This window comes from Polypterus senegalus, chromosome 16, assembly GCF_016835505.1.
Source record: "Polypterus senegalus isolate Bchr_013 chromosome 16, ASM1683550v1, whole genome shotgun sequence".
Taxonomy (NCBI): domain Eukaryota; kingdom Metazoa; phylum Chordata; class Cladistia; order Polypteriformes; family Polypteridae; genus Polypterus; species Polypterus senegalus.
Genome location: NC_053169.1, coordinates 97,918,549 through 97,934,079, shown reverse-complemented (window position 1 = coordinate 97,934,079; position 15,531 = coordinate 97,918,549).

The following is a 15,531-nucleotide window of genomic DNA, read 5'->3' as shown; positions in this document are numbered from 1 at the left end:
GACGTACCGACACGTCAGAGGGCAGCCACCAAGACGTCAGGGAGCTTCTTCATGAGACTATTATTATTATTATTATATGGTAGAACAAATTCAAACCTTCTGAATTCAATTCAAATCATGGAGGACAGAGACTGTCCTGACAGTTCACTCAACAAAAGTTAGCTACCTACTGGGGTCGTCTTCTTCTTCTTCTTCTAGCATAACATATTTAAAGCTGCTTAATTCTTCTCAGGGTTGTGGAGGACAGAGCCCTTCATGGATATCCCAGCAGTTCTTGTACTTATTCTTCTTCTTCTTCTTCTTCTAGCATAACATATTCAAAGCTGCTTAATTCTTCTCAGGGTTATGGAGGACAGAGCCCTTCATGGATATCCCAGCAGCCCTGCCATCGCAGAGCTCCAAACCTCAGTCCTAATTTCAGAGACACAAGTCCTCTGTTCAAAAGACTTATTTTTATTTAAGGAAGTACTTTCAGTCTTTGGTTTTCCTTCTACAATACAATTATTTATCCTTCTCTTCAACAATCTCTGTCTTCCATCAGGCTAGCTTTTACAGGGCTTTCATAGTAATTATTATTATAGTATAAAATTTTCAGACCAGCTCAATTCAGTTTAGGGATGCAGAACAGGCACACCAATCACTAAAGGTTAACTGCCTTTTGAATTATTATTATTGCCAGTAACGGCGCACTGCTATAACGTGTCACAGATGACCGGGGACGCGGCCCGGCCCGGGATGCCTGGATAGTCCCCGAGTTGGACAATACTTTTCCTCGGCCACGAGAGGGCAGCCGCCCGGGACTATTTGGGGGCCACAGGGACGGTGCTGGGACGCTCTGCATGAGAGAGTGTGGCCACCGCCAGGGAGCGTCCGGACTATTAGAGAAGCCTGGATGGCAGCACTTCCGCCACACCAGGAAGTGCTGCCGGAAGTAATTCCAAGGTCACCCGGAGGGCTTCCAGGTGCTTTCCTGACACTTCCGCCACACCAGGAAGTGACGTCAAGGGGAGCACCTGGGGCTCATCTGGGTCATGATAAAAGGGGAAGCCTCCCTCCGTAGACGAGCCAGAGTTGGGAGGAAGGAGACGAAGCTTGTGAGGAGGAGAGATGAGGTCAAAAGAGAGAGAAAGAGAGAAAGAAGAAGAAGAAGATGACAGTGGAGAGAGTTGGTGATTGAAGGCATTGTGGTGCGGAAAAATATAAATAAAGAAGTGTGTTTTGGACATTCTGGTGTCGGTCTGTCTGTGTCTGGGGTTACACTTTCCACAAACGATAACGTGCAGTGAATACACTTGACTTGAGAATTCCTAGCTTTCAGACTCTTTCTTTCTCAGTACATTTATCATTCGTTTGCTCAGAGGTTGATGCGCTTTCTGGTTCCTGAGCAGCTCTTCTTCTCTCCACCCTAGTGACCCGCTTCTTCTCTTCTTTCATCGGCATCTTCTCGCATTAAAACTGATTAAGACAGTGTTTGTGTTCCAATTATTTAAGTCTTCAATCTGCCTCAAGAATGATTTAAGATATGAAGAGGTAGGGGAAGTGACGGAGAAGGTGGTAGGGATGAGAATGGCGCCTGTACGCATGTGCCACACTGCCGCCCTGCTGGCCGCTGCTGAGAGTTGATTCTACAATAAAATAAAATAAAATAAAAATAAAAAGAGGAATAACCTTGGAGGTCAATCATCACCCCGAAAGCGGATTGTAGACGTCACATAGTGTATGTGCACCAAATGTCAGGTCAAACGGTTTGTGAGCGACTGGTTATTTAAAATCCTGGACAGACAAACGGGGTAGCATATTATATAAGAAGATTATTATTGTTATTATTAGACTATTAAACTCATTTTTAGGCTATTAAACTCGTCAATACATCATCACTAGATCTGACTGTACACTCTGTGTGACTTATACTGCACTTTGTGTTCTGTTCCAGTTGTCTCATATACTAAACTATTTGCTGTTACTTGCTGCTAATTATAGGGCATCCTGCAATATTTCTTTTAGCTATACAGTAGTTTGTACTTTACCTGTCTATAAATGTTATTTCATTCTATTTTATTGAGTTTATCTCTGATACCTTTATCACAAATAATGGGGGTTAAGGGGCTACTTGTGCGGTATTTTTTATTATGCAAGTTTTATTTATTTACTTATTTTTATGGGTACTGTTATTATGGGCACTGTTTAATTACTGGGACCTGAGTACCAAATTTCATTTCTGCATATGGATGTTGAAATGACAATACAGATCCTTGATTATTATTATTATTATTACTTTATAGGCAAACATATTCAAAGCTGCTCAATTACATTCAAGATTGTGAAAGGCAGCAATACTGACAGTCCAACCACCATACATTATGAACCTTTTGGGGGCTTTACATTGGTAATGTTACTCTAGTTATTTTTATTGGTAAGTATTATTTCATACACCTTAACATACTGTTGACAAGCCTGCTAAAGTCAGTTCAAGGGTGACAATTTATATCCAAGTTACACCCAACAGTCCAGTCAGCAAATATGTTTATTGTTATGCAGCATAATATATTGAAATCTGCATAATTCACTTCAGGGTTGTAGGGAACACATACATTATAAAAATGTATGTAACGTTAACATTATACAAAGTTATTGTCTGTTATACTTGCATTGTTATCAATCTTTAATTTAATATTGTTTTTTATCGGTATGCTGCTGCTGGAGTATGTGAATTTCCCTTTGGGATTAATAAAGTATCTATCTATCTATCTATCTATTATATAGTGCCTTCCATATCTATCTATCCATCTATCTATCTATTATATAGTGCCTTCCATATCTATCTATCCATCTATCTATCTATCTATCTATCTATCTATCTATCTATCTATCTATCTATCTACTAATAGAGAAGATGCCATATATTATCTAACCTTTGGGAGCTTTTTTATGGGTGTTATTATTATTATCATTATCCATCAATCCATCATCCAACCCGCTATATCCTAACTACAGGGTCACGGGGGTCTGCTGGAGCCAATCCCAGCCAACACAGGGCGCAAGGCAGGAAACAAACCCCAGACAGGGTGCCAGCCCACCGCAGGCCACACACACCAAGCACACACTAGGGACAATTTAGGATCACCAATGCACCCAACCTGCATGTCTTTGGACTGTGGGAGGAAACCCACGGGAAGAACATGCAAACTCCATGCAGGGAGGACCCGGGAAGCGAACCCAGGCTTCCTTACTGCGAGGCAGCAGCACTACCACTGCGCCACTGTGCCACCCATTATTATTATTACTTTTTTAAATACAGCATAACAAACACAAACCTGCTAAATTCATGTCAGAGTTGTGGGGCTCCGAGTTTTTCCCATTTATCCTGACAGTCCAGTCAGCAAAGGTTGTTATTATAATTATAATAAATAGCATAACATATTCAAATCTGCTCATTTTTTTTTCCGGCTTGCTGCAACCACATACATATAAATATATAGATACTGTATATACAGCTAATTAGCTGCCTTTGTGGGTCTTTTCCATGGTGATTATTATTATTAATGGCATTCCCTCCCCTCAGCGCTCTACAGTATGCTGGTGTGTTTGCCAAAGGTCAACCAGACCTCTCAGACTGAGTTTAAGGTATGCGGCCGTGTTCAGAAGTGCGATCTTCTGGATCTTTTATCGCGCTGACTCTACACGGGAATCTGTCCAGCCACTCTTGATGGTTCCCAGTGCAGCTACGACTACTGGCGCCCCTCTTGTCCTCGTGTTCCATATGCGTCTGACTTCGATCTCTGTGTCTTTATGTTTGATGATCTTCTCTGCCTCTTTGCTCAGGATGTTGTTGCCGTCTTAGATCGTCACATCGATGAAGAAGCACAACTTGCTCTTCATGTCATGGAACATGATGTCCAGCCTTTTGGCAGTCTGTGGGAATAGTCTTGTTCCACATGATGGACAGTCTTTGGTGTCAATGACAGTGTCTGGTATACGCTTGTATCACTTATTATTATTATTATTATTATCATTATATAGCATAATGTATTCAAACCCATTAATTCAGAGCCCATCCAAGCAACATTAAGTTCAAGACAGAGGCCCATGCAAGGCCACCTGTCACACTCACCTATTTTAAAAACGGGCCAATTTGGAATCAACGGTGCATTTAACCTTTGGGGGAAGTTAAAGGAAAACCCAAATACCCAAAGGAAAACCTACTAGCTGAACAAGCAATCTGCCGATCTACAGTATAAGAGACGGACACTGAATTTGACCGAGTTAACAACGACAGCCCAGCTACAGTCTATGTGCGTTTTTTGGACGCTCTCTCCATATATTGTGTACTCCTGATTTTCCTTTGTGGCATACGGCTGGGACCCTTGCCCAGTTGGGACACCTCTACACTGGGAGGACCAGGGGAGGAAGCATATCCAGAGCATTACCTTCCTCAGGGTGCTAAGTGGCAGCCCCCCAAGCCATCCATCCCCCTCCCACACCCAGGTGGTAGCGGTGCCTTGGACTCTTTCCCCATATACACTTTTTAAGGATATCTTTAATATCGATGCCCCCTTTCCCCTGTGACAGATAGGGGGCACTGTCGTCCCCTTGAATCCCTCAGACCAGATGCCAGACACCAGGTAAAAGTCCAGTAACTGGTTATATTAAAGTAATAATGTGCACAAAGCACCCTCCACTCCACAATACTCATAAATAATAAACAATAACCAATACTATAATCAATCCTCCACACCCAGACGTGTTGCCACCCTGCCACCCGACAGCTCAACGCTCTGGTGTTTCTCTTACTCTTTTATAGACTTTGACCCGGAAGTGTTTCTCTTCTCACTGTCCATGTGACTGGCAACCCTTCCGGGTCAGATGAAAACTCCTTTTTTCTTCAACCCGTAAGTACATCTATTTCTTCTATCCATGTGGCTGGGACGGGCTGTATGTAAAATACTCCTTTGTTCCTGCCTGCAGCGTCCTCTAGCGGCCCCCATGCTATCCAGCAGGGCTGTGGATTAAAACTCCATTGTCCAGGATTCCCTGCTGGCCTTCGGGGCACCTCCATGCTGCAGGGAGGGCTCCATTTGGCAGCCTGGGGGTACTGGCCGGGATGAATGACTGGCCATATGCCACACCCCATATACACTTTTTAGGGACATCATCAATATCGGAGCCCCCTTTCCCCAATTACACTTTTTAAGCATATCTTCAATATCAAAGCCCCCTTTACACTTTTTAAGCATATCTTTAATATCGGAGCCCCCTTTACACGTTTTAAGCATATCTTTAATATCGAAGCCCCCTTTCCCCAATTACACTTTTTAAGGATATCTTCAATATCAAAGCCCCCTTTCCCCAAGTACACTTTTAAGGATTTCTTTAATATTGAAGCCCCCTTTACACTTTTTAAGCATATCTTTAATATCGGAGCCCCCTTTACACGTTTTAAGCATATCTTTAATATCGAAGCCCCCTTTCCCTGTGTACACTTTTTAAAGATATCTTAAACATTGAAGCCCCGTTAACACTTTTTAAGGATATCTTTAATATCGAAGCCCCCTTTACTCTTTTTAAGCATATCTTTAATATCAAAGCCCCCTTTCCCTATTTACACTTTTAATTGTATCTTTAATACCTTTCTTGAGACCTTTTCCACACACATTCTAAGTGTTCACGTCACACTGCCTATAACGCCGTGAACGTTGCTCTCTGAGATGAAGCGGCCACTTCAGCGCATGGATGGCCGATCCCTCAACCGGAACAGAATGCCAACCCGGCTTCTAAAGCCAGTGACAAAGACACCCCGGGCCCGTTTCTTTATCAGACTCGATTTCAGTTTCTTTATCCCGCCCCCCACACCCACCAAATATCTGAAAAGGAATATGCCGCAGTGAAAGAAGCCAACTGTTTCCTGAATATTGAACCGAGGACAATGGGGAGAAAGCAGCTGATGAAAACCTTCAATTAACTTTGCCTCTGTGCTGAAACTCGCCTTCTATTTGCCCCAACCAACTTTCAACATGTCGATTGTAAAGAGGAGGGGAGAGAGAAACGCTACTGTATAGCTGCCATACATTTGTGTTAAGTCGTGCCAAGAAGAGCACAATACCTCGATGGGAGTAAAAAAAAAAGAAAGAAGAAGCAGAAATGCAAAATGAAATATTATCTTTTCCCAAACATGTGTATCCTATTTGGATATCTTACAGTGTGCTATTTAAGTAGCATGCGCACATCTATTATAGGAATTAAAATGTTTAAATGAGGCTTTTGATAGAGTGCCTTTTCCTTGCATTCTTTTGTGCTGTTCATTAAATAGCCCGAGTGATAATGATATCTTCTTTTGGAAACTCCACCATACTGTTATTTCAAAGGCAGGAAGCAGGAGGGAATACCTGAAGCTGTCTAATTACAGAGCTTGAGATATGAACTACAGGGTATTAAAATAAATTAGATAGATGAATTATCAGAGGGGAGAGTTTGTCCGATGCGCCGCATCTCGGTGCGCTAATCCCGAGTGTTTGTTTTGCATTCTTTCGGCCTTTTAAGATGACAGGTTGTGATCAATTGCTTCCCTTGGAGGTTGGCAGCTTTCCTGTATCCATCTTTCTTTTCTTTTTGATGTTCCCTACTTTGTGTCAATGCAAAAGCTCCTGTTCAAATATATAGTAGCGATTAAAATAATTCTCCCAGCTGCCTACGTATAATTAAAGACCTGTACGCTTGTAATGACAACTTTATCTCCCGTGCCAGCTCTCATCATGAAAATAAATCCCACACCTTCAACAGAAATTTTTAATTTGTGGTAACAAATTTTTATTACACCCGAACCAATTAAGGCTTTGAATGGAGGCCGCCGAGCCGCCACTAAAGAGAAACGATACACATATTTGAAGGAAAAAATTACTTTTTTTTTTTTGAAGACGTATTCCATTCACGTAGAGCGAGAGAGAAAACAAAAGAAGGTTATTCTTAAAGTATTTGGGAACGAAAACTGATTCCGAAGCTGCCATGGATTTAAAGCTTTCACCTTCTCAACTGCGCTTTTGTCTTTGCTTGTTTACAGCCACAGAGACGGCCAAAGGAGAAAAACATTCATCAGTCGGATCTGTTTATTTGAGTTTCTTAATCCAGTGGCTTTACTGATCAAGTATGTAAATGTTAATCTTATTACAGAACACTTTCCACAAAATATTCTAAACAAACATAGCTTTCGAAATTATTCATTCTCTGTGTTTATGACAAAAAAATCGACAAAATGTAATCATGCAATAGCAGAGGCTAAGATGACTGGAATGCTACATGCAGTTAGCCAGTAATGTGAATGTTAAAGATGCCATTTGTATATGGGCACCGGGTGGTACTCGGGTCAAAAGGGGGCAGGAGGCAGGACATAGACTTGGGTTTTGGCATTTGGTACATTGTAGTAAACCCCAAGGTGGGTGGAGGGTGTAGGGTTTATTGTCTTTTCGCATGACCTTTGGAGTTCTGAGTGCAGAGTCAACCATTGTATGGCACATGCTGGAGTGATTTTCAGGTTAAGGGCCTTTGCTCAATTGAGCCTATTACAAGTGCAACAGACGGGTGCTCAGAAATGGGAAGTGTGCCCCATCGAGGTGGAGAGTGAACCAGACGTCAACAGGCTGTGAGAGATGCCACGCTGGCCAAAGCTGTATTGGGATCGCCAATGGCATGGAAGGACAGGGGAAGACAATTAATTCAGGTTATTGTGTTCCTCAACAGTTCCCCTTGGGTTATGGTGCCACCATGGATTCCCACAAGGCAAATAGGGAACAGTAGTCCTGTTGGGTTCCGTGGGAGCCATCAGAGGGCACTGCTGGGGACCAGCGAGCCCTGCTTTGTGGGGCTCCAACCTCACCTCCAAGTTTTCCCAAGCCACAGTCTCAGAGCTCTGGTCACCTGTATACCGTAAATTGGATTATTCAAATTTTACAAATGGCACATTTACATGTGCTACAATAACCTGGTTACTCAGAGAAATCTGATTTCTAAATTCTGAAAATTTGAGTAAATCCCATAAAAATGTAAATAAGTTGTCGAATACTTTATTTTCAGCAGCAACATGACTAAATGTCTCCATCTGAATGAGAGTCCAAGAAGGATGGCACCACGCAGCGTGCAGGATTAGCGGCAGATCTAACGCATTTCTTTGCACTGTCCACACTTATGGCAAACAACACATTTGCTAGTTGGTGACAGTTTGCGCTCAGTGGCCGGCCCAGTGTCCATGTAGTGATGTCCTGACACTCATGACAAGTCGGACGCCTTCTGGGCACTACCAGAGCCTATAGGTTCCACACCATCCAGATGACTGTCATTATCTCGATCACTGCCATGATCATCAAAATATTCAGCTTGCAACAAATCTAGTTGTTTCAGAACATCAGCAGCTTTAGATCGTTTTCACGACACCATAACGATGGACTGTACATTTATACCACCATTTTAAAATTCTATTGCTATCCACTAGGTGGCAGCACTATAGAAGGCAACTGAGATGTAGCAGCAGAGATTGCCAGCATGCTGGCTCTGACTATAATGACTGTATGCTGAGTTACGAGTTATTTTGTACATCGCTCCTTGACAGGCTCAATAACAATACAAGTTAACTCATACCTCACATTTAAAGAGTTAAGGAATTAGTTGACAGTATTAATAAAGTTAGAGGTTAGTTACTGCCTCAAGTGGAGGAGTTTAAATACATTGGGGATTTATTTACAAGTGAGAGGGAAAGATATGGCGATATCGATAGATAGTTCGGGGTGGCGAGCACAGTTATGAGGTCGCTAAACAGATCTGCAGTAGGGAAGAGGGAGCTGAGTCAGAAGGCGAAGCTCTCGATTTACCAGTTGATCTATGTCGCTACCCTCACCTATGATCATCAGTTTTGAGTAATAGCAGAAAGTACAAGTACAGGTGGGTACAAGAAGCTAAAATGAGCTTTCTCTGTAGAGTGGCTGGGCCCTCCCTTAGAGATAAGATTAGAAGTGCAGACATCTGGGAGAGGCTTGGAGTTGAGTCACTGATCCTCCGCCTTGGAAGGAGCCAATTGAGGTAGTTCAGTTATCTGATGCATCTGGATATAGACGCCTGCCTGTGAAGGTTGTACGGGCAAGATCAGCTAGGAGGAGATCCCCGGAGGGGACCCAGACCTCGGTGGGAGGATTATATCTCCCAAAATGCCTGGGAACACCTTGGGATCCCACAGTATGAGTTGGCAAGTGTATCTGGGGAAAAGAACGTTTGAGCCTCACTGCTAAGACTGTTGCCCCACGCGACCCGACTTCAGATTAGTGGTAGAAAATGAATGAATGAATGAATGAAAAGCTAGAGTGCAAAAGAGAAGATGAGATTGAAGATTTGGAAGCAGAGATAAGACGCCAGCAAAAAAAAAAGAATTAACATGTTTGATTAACAGCAATGAAGAAACTGGTAAGTATGAAAAACTTCAGCTGCAGCGGCCTTCCAGAGATTGAGTCTTACACGCCTATGCAGAAGATTCACAATAAACTTATGTGAATAAGCCATTTTGAGCTTGGCTTGTGCCCAACATATTTGTGAGAAAGCAGAACACACGCCACAGGGGTGTTTTAAATCCCCCTGGGAAGTGCCAAATCTATTAAACGAAAAGTCAGTTTAACCAACAGTCTGATAAAAAAAAAGTGAAACGGCGACCAGTGACTTACTGACAGATTGGTTTCAAGGAGAAGCTGGAGCCACTGCAGCCCTCCACAACTGGGGTCTGATACCAGGGGGTTCGGACTAATTACAATATACGGGCAATGGCCTATGAGGTTCAAATTAGAAAAGCTACAATTCAGAAAAAAAAAAAATGTTCTTAAACCTGTCTGTGGTGTGATCAGTGCCAGCTCTAGCTGTTTTACCGCCTTAGGCCAAAGTGAAAACGTTGCGCCCAATCCATGGAAGGTAATTGCTCTACATGTTATTGCATGGAAGTAAATAGATGTAGGATTGAAGAGCAGGGGTGGTGTTGGGGATCACCTTGGGGTTTCTTGTAAGTCATACACAGATGTTGGGCTGTAGGGTTCTGCACGAGTTATAGATAGATGTCAGATCGAAGGGTGTGGGTGTGGCATGGGTTCCTCTTTGGGATTTATGTGAATCGTGCACAATTTTCAGACTAAAGAACGGAGGTGAGGTGGGGGTTCCCCTTGGTAATGTTTTCATGAGTCATACATAGGTGTCAGAGTAAATTCTGGGAGTGGGGTTGGGGGTTTCACATGAGTCATATATGGGTATCACATTTTAGAACAAGGGTTCGGGTACCCTCGGGTTGTTGTGCAAGTCTTACAAAAATGTCAGATTGAAGACTTTGATCCCCCTTGGGGTTTCTCATGAGTCATACATGGATTTCAAATCAAAGCACTAAGGGTGGGCTTGGCCTTAATCACGAGTCATACATGTACTATGGTAGACAGAATGCTTTCCTCCAAAGGGTTGGCACCCCAAGGTGACTGCCTAGTTCATCTATATAGCAGAGCCAGACCTGAGTAAGCCACATGCTTCTGTTCTAAAGATTTTCAGTTCCTCACAAATTTCTTTAGCTACTTTCTTCAACTTGGGAGCTCTCTTCGTTTGTGCCAGAGCCAAGCATCACACTAAAGTTTATGAAAATAAAAGATCTATTGCAGAAACAAAATGAATATTCTTTTTTTTTTTCTTTTTTCAGTTTGTGTGCTTGCTTACAACCATTCACATTCCACATGTCAAACCCTGAATCCAGTAATAACTCAGAAAAGTGACGTAAAAAAGAAGAAAGAAGTTTACAATAGCTCCTTCACACTGCCCTGTCTAATCAAGCTGAGGCCCAACACTTCCCAGGTCCAATTCTCAGACATGCCCTGATGTGAAAAAGTAAGTACACCCCATGAAATGTTTTCCTTTTCTAACATATGCAGACGTATCCAGATTTGCAGTTCTGCATTTAAACAATATTTATAGATAAAGGTGATATAATATAACAAATATTTACATTTTGGAGTCTATTGTATAATTTATACAATAAACACAAATGCAAATTACACATGTTTAAAAATAAGTCCATCCCTCCATTCATCACTACCTCAAACACCTAAAATAAGAATCGGGTGCAAATAATTAGAACCTCATTGGAGAGGATCTTGTCTCATACAGTTTCATTTAAACCTCAGACATTCAGTCTGGCCGGCTCTTTGTTGCTGAAGCGTGTGTGTTAATATCATTGCTAGATCGTAAGAGGTCATCAGAAAGAAGGTTCTAAAGGCCTATGAGTCTCTGAAGGAATATCAAAAAATCTCCAAACAATTGAACATCAACCTTTCCACTGTCTGGAAGATCATCTACAAGTGTGAAAGAATTTCAAACCAACTGCCAACTTATCCAGGCTGGGCCCACGCCAGCAGGTTCAGCCCAAGAGTAGAACGCAAGATTCCAAAAGAAGAAGAAGTCAACAAGAAGCCTAGAATTTCATTATAGGACCTACGGGTGCCACTGTTGGTGTAAAAAAAGTGCATCACCCTACCATTAGAAAGAGGAAGCACACGTGAGATCTACATGGGAGATGTGCCAGGAGTCAAGAACATCAGGACAAGACTAACATTTGTCCATGAGCACCTAGACAAAGACCAGGACTTCTGAAGCATGTATAGGGATGTATGGGGAGGAGCCTGAAGTGTTTACTTTACAATACAATACAAATTACGCACATGTGATAGCAAGAAATGACTACTACAGATATGGTCTTGACAAGAGCTGCCCGGTTGCCCATCAGTCTCAAACTGCAGAAAAGACACCTGGCTTGGTCCGGCCATTTAGTATGTATGGACAGCAACAGATTACCCAAACAAGCCATACAGACCAGGCAGACCAAGGACGACCTGGGCGCAAAACATTCACTTATTGGGTATGAATTGGACAGAAGCACAATCACTGGCACTTGACAAATCTGCTTGGCACCATCATATTTCTGCCTTATATACCCTTGGGTGTAAAAAGTCATAAGAAGAAGAACAAAGCAATGCCAAAAGTGGTTATCTCCCAGTAAATGATAAACACTGTGGAGATAATATTATTAACTCATCAGATAAAATTTAAAAAATAAACGTAAATAACTATCCATCCATCCATCCATTATCCAACCCGCTATATCCTAACTACAGGGTCATGGGGGTCTGCTGGAGCCAATTCCAGTCAACACAGGGAGCAAGGCAGGAAACAAACCCCAGACACGGCACCAGACCACTGCGAGGCACACACACACACACCAACCAAGCACACACTAGGGACAATTAAGAATCACCAATGCACCTAACCTGCATGTCAGTGGACTGTGGGAGGAAACCGGAGTACCCAGAGGAAACCCACGCAGACACGGGGAGAACATGCAAACTACACACAGGGAGGACCCGGGAAGCAAACCCGGGTCTCCTAGCTGCGAGGCAGCAGCGCTACCCACTGCGCCACCATGCCGCCCCATAAATAACTAAACACTCACAAATGTTCCATAACCAAAACAAGAAAAGTAAAAGCTGACTCTTCCCCTCATTCACTGTTCTTCACTTCCAAAGCTCGTTCCCACATTTCCTTCGTATTTACCTAATATTTTAGCCAAAAAAAACACGTGTTTTGTACATTGTGAGGATACTACTGGATGACTTGACGTGTGGATTATATGACACAAGTAACTTGAGACTTTCTTCAGGTTTGCTGTTGGCCACCATGGATGCCTATTCTATCAGAAGCTTTGTTAAGAACTTTTCCCGGCCATCACTACAAATATTTTAGACTTATGTCCCCCGTGTCTAAAGGTGGTAGTCCGCTAGGAAGGTCAAGAAACAGCATCGGATCAAATCAATGTATGAACGAGTTCACCTAAAACATTTTCATTCATTCCTTCCTTCCTCCAAACTTTTGGCTGCAATACTCAAGTATTTCGTCTCCATTGCTAGAATGCTGCCCTCGTATTACAGACAGCAAATCATCACTCTGTATGTTTATATTATTTTGTTGTCTTTCCTTTTTGACTGCATTGTGCTAATCACCGGTTATTAAGTTAACACCTTTTAACATCCCAGATGTTTTATTTTGTCGGGGATCCAAATACAGGATTACAGGATAATAAGGCGTTGTTTCAGCAAATTATACATCTGTCTAATTAACAAATAATGCAATAAACTGGTGTGGTTTGAAATAATCCAGAGAATCTTTTATTTCCATAACCCTACTTAGGTATTAAATCCAAGACCATTAAGAACTTTAGACTCTGCCACTCCTTGTTGATGAAATTTCTTTTAGGAGAAATGCTGCTTTTAAGTCATTTAGAATTAACAACCAACCAACCAACCAACCAGCAAGCCACTAGGAAAGGTGAGGATGAAATTAGGCTGATCATCTGTTTCCATTGACAGATCAAGGATTTGGAGCTATGAGGGGTTAAGCTTGTTGGTGGATCCTTCTCAAGCCCCTAGACCACCAAGGATTTGCAAATGATCAATAACAGCTGCATCAGGGGTGACTGTATGACTTGAGACTGAGCCAGTCGGTGTAGACGCTTTCTTGGGGTGCTAAGTTAGCACAGTCAGGTTTAGTAATTTGTGAAGGGTCCTTACAGGTGGGACAGTCTCCGTCCCACCGCATTATGACTTTGCTCTTCTTCATGTATTTTGTCATCAGAGCTTTGACCAGGTGAAGTTGTCACTTGGAAGCTGTCATCCACCTAAAGCTAAACAAGTACTTGGATGGAAGACCATCTTGTGCGAGGCCAGGAGGGGGGCGCTTACCCTGTGGTCTGTGGGAGGATCCCAATGCCCCAGTGCAGTGACGGGGACACCGTGCTGTGAAAATGGTGCTGTCATTTGGATGAGACATAAAATTGAGGTCCTGACTCTCTGCACTCATTAAAGATCCCTGGGCATCCTTCGTAAAAAGTAGAGTGTATCCTGATGTCCTGGCTAAGATGCCCACCATGGCCTGGTAATTCTGGCCCCTTAATTATCCCCTTTTTCTAATTGGCTATCTCTCTCACCACTTTACCACCTAAGACAATACTGGCAATAGAAATGGCTGCCGTCACCTCATCAAGGTGGATGAAGTGGCTCCCCACTCACTATGAAAAGTGTTTTATAAATATAAAGCATTATTATTATTATTATTGGCTTGAAGCCAATGTCTGTGAGTAAGATCAAAGTTGAAGTTAATAGAGCTCTTTTTTAAAATGTGAGCTTACATCCCTGGAAAACAGGTTTAAGGGTGATGTAGGGTGTGGACTTTTTAAACTTCAAAGCTGCATTCTGTATTATACGAGGGTAAATCAAAAAGTAAAGTCAACTTATTGTGCGATAACTGCAATGCAACATGTTTTGCGATGGCTCATGGGTAGTTCGTACACGCACAGCACATGACTCTGCCATTAGTCTGGTCAAAGTTAAGGTCAGATGAATATGGACACTCCACTGAAGGGTTTTACCAACAACACACCGCAGTGAGATTTCTTCGAGCAAAGGGAGAGAAACAGCCCTATAAACTGACCAGTCCAACACAGGACCCACTCACACAAACCATTACTGGGGACAATCACTTAACCAGAAAACATTTAGGGATGTAGGAGGAAAACTTCCATACCCTGGAGGAAATCCCACAAAGACACGGGGTGAACATGCAAATGATTATGTTTTTATATTATCTACATTATAGAGCCATCGACAACAAATCAAATAAAATTAATAATATATTGAACAATATTATAAAAGTAAAGTTGAATAAATCGGACTCTGCAGCTGCATGAATAAATGGTAAAGTACCACTTCTGGTTAGTGGAAATAGCTCAAAAGTCGATAGAAATGTATGTTTTGTATTTAATACTTGTATGGAAAATTTGGTTGGCCTAAGTGAAAGCGTACTCAAATTATTGTGAATACATACACACACACACACGATTTTAAAAATACTATTTTCGGACTCAGGAAGGTCTAAAAGGTCAAGATTCATCAAAATCTAGAAATGGAATTTTTGGATGATTACAATTCTTTCCCTACGAGAAAGTAATTCGGACTCAGGGAGATCTAAACAATTGAGATTCATCAAAATCATGAAATGGAATTTTTGGGCTCTTACAATTCTTTCCCTACAAGAAAGTAAATCAGTCTCGGGGAGGTCTAAAATGTAGAGATTCATCAAAATCTCGAAATTGAATTTTTGGACAATTACAATTCTTTCTCTATGTGAAAGTAAATCGAACTCAAGGAGGTCTAAAATGCTGAGATTCATCAAAATCTTTAAATGGAATTTTTGGATGATTACAACTCTTTCCCTACGAGAAAATAAATCGGACTCAGGGAGGTCTAAAATGTAGAGATTCATCAAAATCTCGAAATTGAATTTTTGGACAATTACAATTCTTTCTATACGAGAACGTAAATCGGTCTCACGGAGGTCTAAACAATTGTGATTCATCAAAATCATGAAATGGAATTTTTGGACTCTTACAATACTTTCCCTATGAGAAAGTAAATCCAACTCGGGGAG